This window comes from Cavia porcellus, unplaced genomic scaffold (assembly GCF_034190915.1).
Source record: "Cavia porcellus strain 051 isolate PalLab524CR breed Dunkin Hartley unplaced genomic scaffold, mCavPor4.1 scaffold_35, whole genome shotgun sequence".
Classification (NCBI taxonomy): Eukaryota; Metazoa; Chordata; class Mammalia; order Rodentia; family Caviidae; genus Cavia; species Cavia porcellus.
The window spans coordinates 10,144,809-10,156,800 of record NW_026947518.1 but is presented as its reverse complement, the minus strand read 5'-3'; positions in this window follow the sequence as shown (position 1 = coordinate 10,156,800).

Genomic DNA, 11,992 nt, shown 5'->3' with positions numbered 1-11,992 from the left:
CTCCTTTCCTATATCAGGCCCTCCGATTCACACCACCCCGTGATCTTTTTCTCACTCCTATTAGTGAATGGCCTCTTAGAAACCCTTACAATGCTCACCACTCTGAGATGTTTTTCCGAAACCTATCCTACCTTGCCACCGGATGTTTCCTGAACTCACCATGCTGACCAGCCCGTGGTGCTTTTCTCCATCGTACAATGCCACTCACTGCCTATCGTAATTCAGGTCCTCCGATTCACACCACCCCATTCTGTTTTGCTCACTCCTACTAGTGAATGGCCTTTTAGAAACCCTTACAATGTGCACCACACCACCATGTTTTTCAGAAACCTATCCTACATTGCCACTTCATGTTTCCTGACCTCCCCATGCTCACCGCCCCGTCTTGCTTTGCTAGATCCTACATAGCCACTCACTGCCCTATCTAATTCATGCCCTCCAATTCACACCACCCCATGATGTTTTTCTCACTCCTAATAGTGAATGGCCTGTTAGAAACCTTACAATGAGCACCACACCGCAATGTTTTTCAGAAACCTATCCTACACTGCCACGGCATGTTTCCTGACCTCCCCATGCTGAACACCCCGTGGTGCTTTTCTCCATCCTCCATTGTGACTCACTCCCTATCCTGATTCTGGCCCTCCGATTCACACAACCCCGTGATGTTTTTCTCACTCGTACTAGTGAATGGCCTGTTAGAAACCTTTACAATGCGCACCAGCCCGCTATGTTTTTCAGAAACCTATGAAACATTGCCACCGCATGTTTGCTAACCTCCCAATGCTGACCAACCCGTGGTGATGTTCTGTATCCTACATTGTCACTCACTGCCTATTGTAATTCAGGCCCTCTGATTCACACCACCCCGTGATGTTTTTCTCACTCCTACTACTGAATGGCCTGTTAGAAACCCTTACAATGCGCACCACCCAGAGATGTTTTTCAGAATCCTACCCTACATTGCAACTTCATGTATCCAGATCTCCCCATGCTGAACACCCCTTGGTGCTTTTCTCCATCCTTCATTGCGACTCACTGCCTATCCTAATTCAGGCCCTCAGATTCTCACCACCCCATGATGTTTTTCTCACTCCTACTAGTGAATGTTCTGTTCGAGAACCTTACAATGCGCACCACCCCGCGATGTTTTTCTGAAACCTATCATACATTGCCACCACATGTTTCCTGACCTCCCCATGCTGAACACCCCGTGGTGCTTTTCTCCATCCTTCATTGCCACTCACTGCCTAATCTAATTCTGGCCCTCCGATTCACACCACCCGATGATGTTTTTCTCACTCCTACTAGTGAATGGCCTGTTAGAAACCCTTACAATGCGCACCACTTCTTGATGTTTTTCAGAAACCTATCCTACATTGCCACTGCATGTTTCCAAACATCCTCATGCTGAATAACCCGTGGCGCTTTTCTCCATCCTACATTGCCACTCAATGCCTATTCTAATTCAGGCCCTCCAATTCTCAACACCGCGTGAGGTTTTTCTCCCTCCTACTAGTGAATGGCCTGTCAGAATCCCTTACAATGCGCACCACCAAGAGATGTTTTTCAGAAACTATCCAACATTGCCACTTCATGTTTCCTGACCTCCACATGCTCACCGCCCCGTCATGCTTTGCTAGATCCTACACTGCCACTCACTGCCTAATCAAATTCAGGCCCTCCGATTCACACCACCCCATCATGTTTTTCTCACTCCTACTAGTGAATGACCTGTTAGAAACCCTTACAATGCGCACCACCCTTAGACGTTTTTCAGAAACCTATCCTACATGGCCACCGGATATTTCCTGACCTCCCCATGCTGACCACCCTGTGGTGCTTTTCTTCATCCTACATTGCTACTCACTGCCTCTCCCAATTCAGGTCTTCCGATTCACATCAACCCGTTCTGTTTTTCTCACTCCTACTAGTGAATGGCCTGTTAGAAACCCTTACAATGCACACCACCCTGCAATGTTTTTCAGAAACCTATCCTACATTTAAACTGCATGTTTCCTGACCTCCCCATGCTAACCACCCCGTCTTGCTTTGCTCCATCTTACATTGCCACTCAATGCCTATTCTAATTCAGGCCCTCCGAATCACACCACCACGTGATGATTTTCTCACTCCTACTAGTGATTCGCCTGTTAAAAACCCTTACAATGCGCATCACCCCGCGATGTTTTTCAGAAACGTATCCTACTTTACCACCGCATGTTTCCTGAACTCGCCATGCTGACCAGCCCGTGGTGCTTTTCTAAATCCTACTTTGCCACTCACTCCTATCCTATATCAGGCCCTCCGATTCACACGACCCCGTGATATTTTTCTCACTCCTACTAGTGAATGTCCTCTTAGAAACCCTTACAATGCGCACCACCTTGAGATGTTTTTCAGAAACCTATCCTAACTGGCCACTGGATGTTTAATTAGCTCCCCGTGCTGACCATCCCGTGGTTCTTTTCTCCATCCTACATTGCTACTCACTGCCTATCCAAATTCAGGTAAATGGATTCACACCACCCCGTGATGTTTTTCTCACTCCTACTAGTGTATGGCCTGTTAGAAACCCTTAAAATACGCATCACCGCTCGATGTTTTTTCGAAACGTATCCTACATTGCCACCGCATGTTTCCTGACCTCCCCATGCTAACCACCCCGTGGTGCTTTTCCCCATTCTACATTGCCACACACTGCCTATCGTAATTCAGGCCCTCCGATTCACACCACCCCGTGATGTTTTTCTCACGCCTACTAGTGAACGGCCTGTTAGAAACCCTTACAATGTGATCACCCTGCTATGTTTTTGACAAACGTATGCTACATTGCCAACGCATGTTTCCTGACCTCCCCAGACTGACCATCCCGTGGTGCTTTTCTCCATCCTACATTGCCACTCACTGCCTATCGTAATTCAGGGTCTCTGATTCACACCACCCCGTGATGTTTTTCTCACTCGTACTAGTGAATTGCCTTTTAGAAAACCTTACAATGCCCACCACCCCGCCATGTTTTTCCGAAACCTATCCTACATTGCCACTTCATGTTTCCTGACCTCCCCATGCTCACCGCCCCGTCTTGCTTTGCTAGATCCTACATTGCCACTCACTGCCTATCCTAATACATGCCACTCGATTCACACCACCCCGTGATGTTTTTCTCACTCCTACTAGTGAATGGCCTGTTAGAAACCCTTACAATGCGCACCAACCTTAGACGTTTTTCAGAAACCTATCCTACATGGCCACCGGATATTTCCTGACCTCCCCATGCTGACCACCCTGTGGTGCTTTTCTCCATCCTACATTGCTACTCACTGCCTCTCCCAATTCATGTCCTCCGATTCACATCAACCCATTCTGTTTTTCTCACTCCTACTAGTGAATGGCCTGTTAGAAACACTTACAATGCGCACCACCCCGCCATGTTTTTTAGAAACCTATCCTACATTACCACTTCATGTATCCTTATCTCTCCATGCTCACCGTCTTGTCTTGATTTCCTCGATACTACATTGCCACTCACAGTCTAAACTTCTTCATGCCCTGCGATTCACACCACCCCATGATTTTTTTCTCACTCCTACTAGTGCATCGCCTGTTAGAAACCCTCACAATGCGCACCACCTCTTGCTGTTTTTCAGAAACCTATCCTACATTTACACCGCATGTTTCCTAATCTCCTCATTCTGAATAACCTGTGGTGTGTTTTCTCCATCCTACATTGCCACTCAATGCCTATTCTAATTCACGCCTTGCGATTCACACCACCCCGTGATGTTTTTCTCACTCTTTCTAGGGATTGGCCTGTTAGAAACACTTACAATACACACCACCCAGCAATGTTTTTGAGAAACCTATCCTACATTTAAACTGCATGTTTCCTGACCTCCCCATGCTAACCACCCTGTCTTGCTTTTCACAATCTTACATTGCCACTCAATGCCTATTCTAATTCAGGCCCTCCAATTCACACCACCACGTGATGTTTCTCTCACTCCCACTAGTGAATCGCCTGTTAAAAACCCTTACAATGTGCACCACCCCGTGATGTTTCTCTCACTCCTACTAGTGAATCGCTGGTTAGAAACCCATACAATGTGCACCACCTCGCGATGTTTTTCAGAAACGTATCCTACTTTACCACCGCATGTTTCCTGAACTCACCATGCTGACCACCCCTTGGTGCTTTTCTCCATCCTACATTGCCACTCACTCCTATCCTATATCAGGCCCTCCGATTCACACCAACCCGTGATGTTTTTCTCACTCCTACCAGTGAATGGCCTCTTAAACCCTTACAATGTGCACGACCCTGAGATGTTTTTCAGAAACCTATCCTACTTGGCCACCACATGTTTCCTGACTTCCCCATGCTGACCACCCTGTGGTGCTTTTCTCCGTCCTATATTGCTACTCACTGCCTATCCTAATTCAGGTCCTTCGATTCACACCACCCCGTGATGTTTTTCTCACTCGTACTAGTGAATTGCCTTTTAGAAAACTTTACAATGCGCACCACCCCGCCATGTTTTTCAGAAACCTATCCTACATTGCCACTTCATGTTTCCTGACCTCCCCATGCTCACCGCCCCGTCTTGCTTTGCTAGATCCTACATTGCCACTCACTGCCTATCCTAATACAGGCCACTCGATTCACACCACCCCGTGATGTTTTTCTCACTCCTACTAGTGAATGGCCTGTTAGAAACCCTAACAATGCGCACCACCCAAAGATGTTTTTCAGAAACCTATCCAACATTGCCACTTCATGTATTCTGACGTCCACATGCTGACCGCCCCGTCTTGCTTTGCTAGATCATACACTGCCACTCACTGCCTAATCAAATTAAGGCCCTCCTATTCACACCACCCCATGATGTTTTTCACACTCCTTCTAGTGAATGGCCTGTTAGAAACCCTTACAATGCACACCACCCCACGATGTTTTTCAGAAAACTATCCTACATTGTCACCGCATGTTTCCTGACCTACCCATGCTGAACACCCTGTGGTGCTTTTCGCCATCCTACATTGCTACTCACTGCCTATCCAAATTCAGGTCCTCCGATTCACACCACCCCATTCTCTTTTTCTCACTCCTACTAGTGAATGGCCTGTTAGAAACCCTTACAATTCGCACCACTCCGCCATGTTTTTCAGAAACCTATCCTACATTGCCACTTCATGTTTCATGATCTCCCCATGCTCACGGGCTCCAAAAAGCCCGTTTTTGCTTTGCTAGATCCTACATTGTCACTCACTGCCTAATCTAATTCAGGCCCTCCAATTCACACCAACCCATGATGTTTTTCCACTCCTACTATTGAATGGCCTGTTAGAAACCCTTACAATGTGACCACCCCGCTATGTTTTTCACAAACTTATGCCACATTGCCACCGCATGTTTCCTGACCTCCCCATGTTGACCACCCTATTGTGCTTCTCCATCCTACATTGCCACTCACTGCCTATTCTAATTAAGGTCCTCCGATTCACACCACCCCATGATGTTTTTCTCACTCCTACTTGTGAATGGCCTGTTAGAAACCCTTACAATGCACACCACCCCACGATGTTTTTCAGAACCCTATCCTACATTGTCACTGCATGTTTCGTGACCTCCCCATGCTCACCACGGCTTCTTGCTTTTTTCCATCCTACATTACCACACACTGCCTAATCTAATTCAGGCCCTCCTATTCACACCACCCCATGATGTTTTTCTCACTCCTACTATTGAATGGCCTGTAACAAACCTTTACAGTGCGCGCCACCCCGCGATGTATTTCAGAAACTTATCCTACATTGCCACCGCATGTTTCCTGACCTCCCCATGCTGACTACCCCGTCGTGATTTTCACCATCCTACATTGCCACACACTGCTTATCCTAATTCAGGTCCTCATTTTCACACCACCCCGTTATGTTTTTCTCACTCGTACTAGTGAATGGCCTGTTAGAAACCCTTACAATGCGCACCACCCAGAGATGTTTTTAAGAAACCTATCCAACATTTCCACTTCATGTTTCCTGACCTCCACATGCAGAACACCCTGTGGTGCGTTTCTCCATCCTACATTGCTACTCACTGCCTATCCTAAATCAGGTCCTCCGATTCACACCAGCCCATTCTCTTTTTCCCACTCCTACTAGTGAATGGCCTGTTAGAAACTTTTACAATGCGCACCAGCCTGCTATGTTTTTCAGAAACCTATGGAACATTGCCACCGCATGTTTCCAAACCTCCCCATACTGAACAACCCGTGGTGATTTGTTGTATCCTACATTGTCACCCACTGCCTATTGTAATTCAGGCCCTCCGATTCACACCACCCCGTGATGTTTTTCTCACTCCTACTAGTGAATGGCCTGTTAGAAACCCTTACACTGGGCACCACCCAGAGATGTTTTTCAGAATCATATCCTACATTGCCACGGCATGTTTCCTGACCTCCCGATTCTGACTACCCCGTGGTGATTTTCTATATCCTACATTGCCACACACTGCCTATCCTAATTCAGGTCCTCCTATTCACACCACCCCGTGATGTTTTTCTCACTCCTACTAGTGAATGGCCTGTTAGAAACTCTTACAATGCGCACCACCACGCGTAGTTTTGAAGAAACCTATCCTACATTGCCACTTCATGTTTCCTGACATCCACATGCTCACCGCCCCGTCTTGCTTTGCTAGATCCTACACTGCCACTCACTGCCTAATCAAATTCAGGCCCTCCGATTCACACCACCCCATGATGTTTTTCTCACTCCACCAAGTGAATGGCCTGTTAGAAACCCTTGAAATGCGCACCACCCCGCGATGTTTTTCAGAAACGTATCTTACTTTACCACCGCATGTTTCCTGAACTCACCATGCTGACCACCCCGTGGTGCTTTTCTCCATCCTACATTGCCACTCACTCCTATCCTATATCAGGCGCTGCGATTCACACCACCCCATTCTGTTTTTCTCACTCCTACTAGTGAATGGGTGTTAGAAACCCTTACAATGTGCACAACCTCACCATGTTTTTCAGAAACTTATCCAATATTTCCACTTCATGTTTCCTGACCACCCCATGCTCACCGCCCTGTCTTGCTTTGCTAGATCCTACACTGGCACTCACTGCCTAATCAAATTCAGGCCCTCCGATTCACACCACCCCATGATGTTTTTCTCACTCCACCTAGTGAATGGCCTGTTAGAAACCCTTGAAATGCGCACCACCCCACGATGTTTTTCAGAAACGTATCTTACTTTACCACCGCATGTTTCCTGAACTCACCATGCTGACCACCCCGTGGTGCTTTTCTCCATCGTAGAATGGCACTCACTGCCTATCGTAATTCAGGTCCTCCGATTCACACCACCCCATTCTGTTTTTCTCACTCCTACTAGTGAATGGCCTTTTAGAAACCCTTACAATGTGCACCACACCACCATGTTTTTCAGAAACCTATCCTACATTGCCACTTCATGTTTCCTGACCTCCCCATGCTCACCGCCCCGTCTTGCTTTGCTAGATCCTACATAGCCACTCACTGCCCTATCTAATTCATGCCCTCCAATTCACACCACCCCATGATGTTTTTCTCACTCCTAATAGTGAATGGCCTGTTAGAAAACTTACAATGAGCACCACACCGCGATGTTTTTCAGAAACCTATCCTACACTGCCACGGCATGTTTCCTGACCTCTCCATGCTGAACACCCCGTGGTGCTTTTCTCCATCCTCCATTGTGACTCACTGCCTATCCTGATTCTGGCCCTCCAATTCACACAACCCCGTGATGTTTTTCTCACTCGTACTAGTGAATGGCCTGTTAGAAACCTTTACAATGCGCACCAGCCCGCTATGTTTTCCAGAAACCTATGAAACATTGCCACCGCATGTTTGCTAACCTTCCAATGCTGACCAACCCGTGGTGATTTTCTGTATCCTACATTGTCACTCACTGCCTATTGTAATTCAGGCCCTCTGATTCACACCACCCCGTGATGTTTTTCTCACTCCTACTTGTGAATGGCCTGTTAGAAACCCTTACAATGCACACTACCCAGAGATGTTTTTCAGAATCCTATCCTTCAATGCCACGGCATGTTTACTGACCTCCCGATTCAGACTACCCCGTGGTGATTTTCTCCATCCTACATTGCCACACATTGCCTATTCTAATTCAGGTCCTCCGATTCACACCACCCCGTGATGTTTTTCTCACTCCTACTAGTGAATGGCCTGTTAGAAACTCTTACAATGCGCACCACCACGCGATGTTTTGAAGAAACCTATCCTACATTGACACTTCATGATTCCTGACCTCCCCATGCTCACCGCCCTGTCTTGCTTTGCTAGATCCTACACTGCAACTCACCGCCTAATCAAATTCAGGCCCTCCGATTCACACCACCCCGTGTTGTTTTTCTCACTCCTACTAGTGCATGGCCTGTTAGAAACCCTTACAATGCGCACCACCCCGCGATGTTTTCCTGAAACCTATCCTACATTGCCACCGCATGTTTCCTGACCTCCCCATGCTGACCATCCCGTGGTGCTTTTCTCCATTCTACATAGCCATTCACTGCCTAACCTAATTCAGGCCTTCATATTCACCTCACTCCGTGATGACTGTCTCACGGCTACTAGTGAATGACCTGTTAGAAACCCATACAACGCGCACCACCTCTTGATGTTTTTCAGGAACCTATCCTACATTGCCACCGCATGTTTCCTGACCTGCCCATGCTGACCATCCCATGGTGCTTTTCTCCATCCTACATTGCCACTCAATGCCTATTGTAATTCAGGCCCTCCGATTCACACCACCCCTGAAGTTTTTCTCACTCCTACTAGTGAATGGCCTGTTAGAAACCCTTACAATGTGCACCACCCCCTATGTTTTTCACAAACCTATGCTACATTGCCACTGCATGTTGCCTGACCTCCCCACGCTAACCACCCCGTCTTGAATTTCTCCATCCTACATTGCCACTCAATGGCTATTCTAATTCAGGCCTTCTGATTCACACCACCCCGTGATGTTTTTCTGACTCCTACTAGTGAATCGCCTGTTAAAAACCCTTACAAAGCGCACCGCCCCGCGATGTTTTTCAGAAACGTATCCTACTTTACCACCGCATGTTTCCTGAACTCACCATGCTGACCACCCCGTGGAGCTTTTCTCCATCCTACATTGCCACTACTCCTATCCTATATCAGGCCCTCCGGTTCACACCACCCCGTGATGTTTTTCTCACTCCTACTAGAGAATGGCCTCTTAGAAACCCTAACAATGCTCACCACACTGACATGTTTTTCACAAATATATCCTACATGGCCAACGGATTTTTCCTGACCTCCCCATGCCGACCACCCAGTGGTGCTTTTATCCATCGTACATTACCACGCACTGCCTATCATAATTCAGGTCCTCCGATTCACACCACCCCATTCTGTTTTTCTCACTCCTACTAGTGAATGGGTGTTAGAAACCCTTACAATGTGCATAACCCCACCATGTTTTTCAGAAACCTATCCAATATTGCCACTTCATGTTTCCTGACCACCCCATGCTCACCGCCCTGTCTTGCTTTGCTAGATCCTACATTGCCACTCACTGCCATATCTAATTCATGCCCTCCAATTCACACCACCACATGATGTTGTTCTCACTCCTAATAGTGAATGGCCTGTTAGAAACCCTTATAATGCGCACCACCCCTCGATGTTTTTCAGAAACCTATCCTAAAATGCCACTGCATGTTTCCTGACCTCCCCATGCTGACAACCCCGTGGTACTTTTCTCCATCCTACATTGCCACTCACTCCCTATCCCAATATAGGCCCCCCGATTCACACCACCCCGTGATGTTTTTCTCACTCTTACTAATGAATGGCATGTTAAAAACATTTACAATGCACACATGCCTGCTATGTTTATCAGAAACCTATGAAACAATGCCACCACATGTTTCCTAACCTCCCCATAATGACCAACCCGTGGTGGTTTTCTGTATCCTACATTGTCACTCACTGCCTATTGTAATTCGGTCCCTCCAATTCACACCACCCCTTGATGTTTTTCTCACTTCTACTATTGAATGGCCTGTTAGAAACCGTTACAATGTGCACCACCCAGAGATGTTTTTCAGAATCTTACTCTACATTGCAACTTCATGTATCCAGATCTCCCCATGCTGAACACCCCATGGTGCTTTTCTCCATCCTTCATTGCCACTCACTGCCTATCCTAATTCAGGCCCTCAAATTCTCACCACCCCATGATGTTTTTCTCACTCCTACTAGTGAATGTTCTGTTCGAGAACCTTACAATGCGCACCACCCCACGATGTTTTTCTGAAATCTATCATACATTGCCACCACATGTTTCCTGACCTTCCCATGCTGAACACCCCGTGGTGCTTTTCTCCATCCTTCATTGCCACTCAATGCCTAATCTAATTCTGGCCCTCCGATTCACACCACCCGATGATGTTTTTCTCACTCCTACTACTGAATGGCCTGATAGAAACACTTACAATGCGCACCACTTCTTGATGTTTTTCCAGAAACCTATCCTACATTGCCACTGCATGTTTCCAAACATCCTCATGCTGAATAACCCGTGGCGCTTTTCTCAATCCTACATTGCCACTCAATGCCTATTCTAATTCAGGCCCTCCAATTCTCAACACCGCGTGAGGTTTTTCTCCCTCCTACTAGTGAATGGCCTGTCAGAATCCCTTACAATGCGCACCACCCAGAGATGTTTTTCAGAAACTATCCAACATTGCCACTTCATGTTTCCTGACCTCCACATGCTCACCGCCCCGTCATGCTTTGCTAGATCCTACACTGCCACTCACTGCCTAATCAAATTCAGGCCCTCCGATTCACACCACCCCATCATGTTTTTCTCACTCCTACTAGTGAATGACCTGAAAGAAATCCTTACAATGCGCACCACCCTTAGACGTTTTTCAGAAACCTATCCTACATGGCCACCGGATATTTCCTGATCTCCCCATGCTGACCACCCTGTGGTGCTTTTCTTCATCCTACATTGCTACTCATTGCCTCTCCCAATTCAGGTCTTCCGATTCACATCAACCCGTTCTGTTTTTCTCACTCCTACTAGTGAATGGCCTGTTAGAAACCCTTACAATGCACACCACCCTGCAATGTTTTTTAGAAACCTATACTACATTTAAACTGAATGTTTCCTGACCTCCCCATGCTAACCACCCCGTCTTGCTTTGCTCCATCTTACATTGCCACTCAATGCCTATTCTAATTCAGGCCCTCCGAATCACACCACCACGTGATGATTTTCTCACTCCTACTAGTGATTCGCCTGTTAAAAACCCTTACAATGCGCACCACCCCGCGATGTTTTTCAGAAACGTATCCTACTTTACCACCGCATGTTTCCTGAACTCGCCATGCTGACCAGCCCGTGGTGCTTTTCTAAATCCTACTTTGCCACTCACTCCTATCCTATATCAGGCCCTCCGATTCACACGACCCCGTGATATTTTTCTCACTCCTACTACTGAATGTCCTCTTAGAAACCCTTACAATGCGCACCACCTTGAGATGTTTTTCAGAAACCTATCCTACCTGGCCACCGGATGTTTAATGAGCTACCCGTGCTGACCATCCCGTGGTTCTTTTCTCCATCCTACATTGCTACTCACTGCCTATCCAAATTCAGGTAAATGGATTCACACCACCCCGTGATGTTTTTCTCACTCCTACTAGTGTATGGCCTGTTAGAAACCCTTAAAATACGCATCACCGCTCGATGTTTTTTCGAAACGTATCCTACATTGCCACCGCATGTTTCCTGACCTCCCCATGCTAACCATCCCGTGGTGCTTTTCCCCATTCTACATTGCCACTCACTGCCTATCGTAATTCAGGCCCTCCGATTCACACCACCCCGTGATGTTTTTCTCACGCCTACTAGTGAATGGCCTGTTAG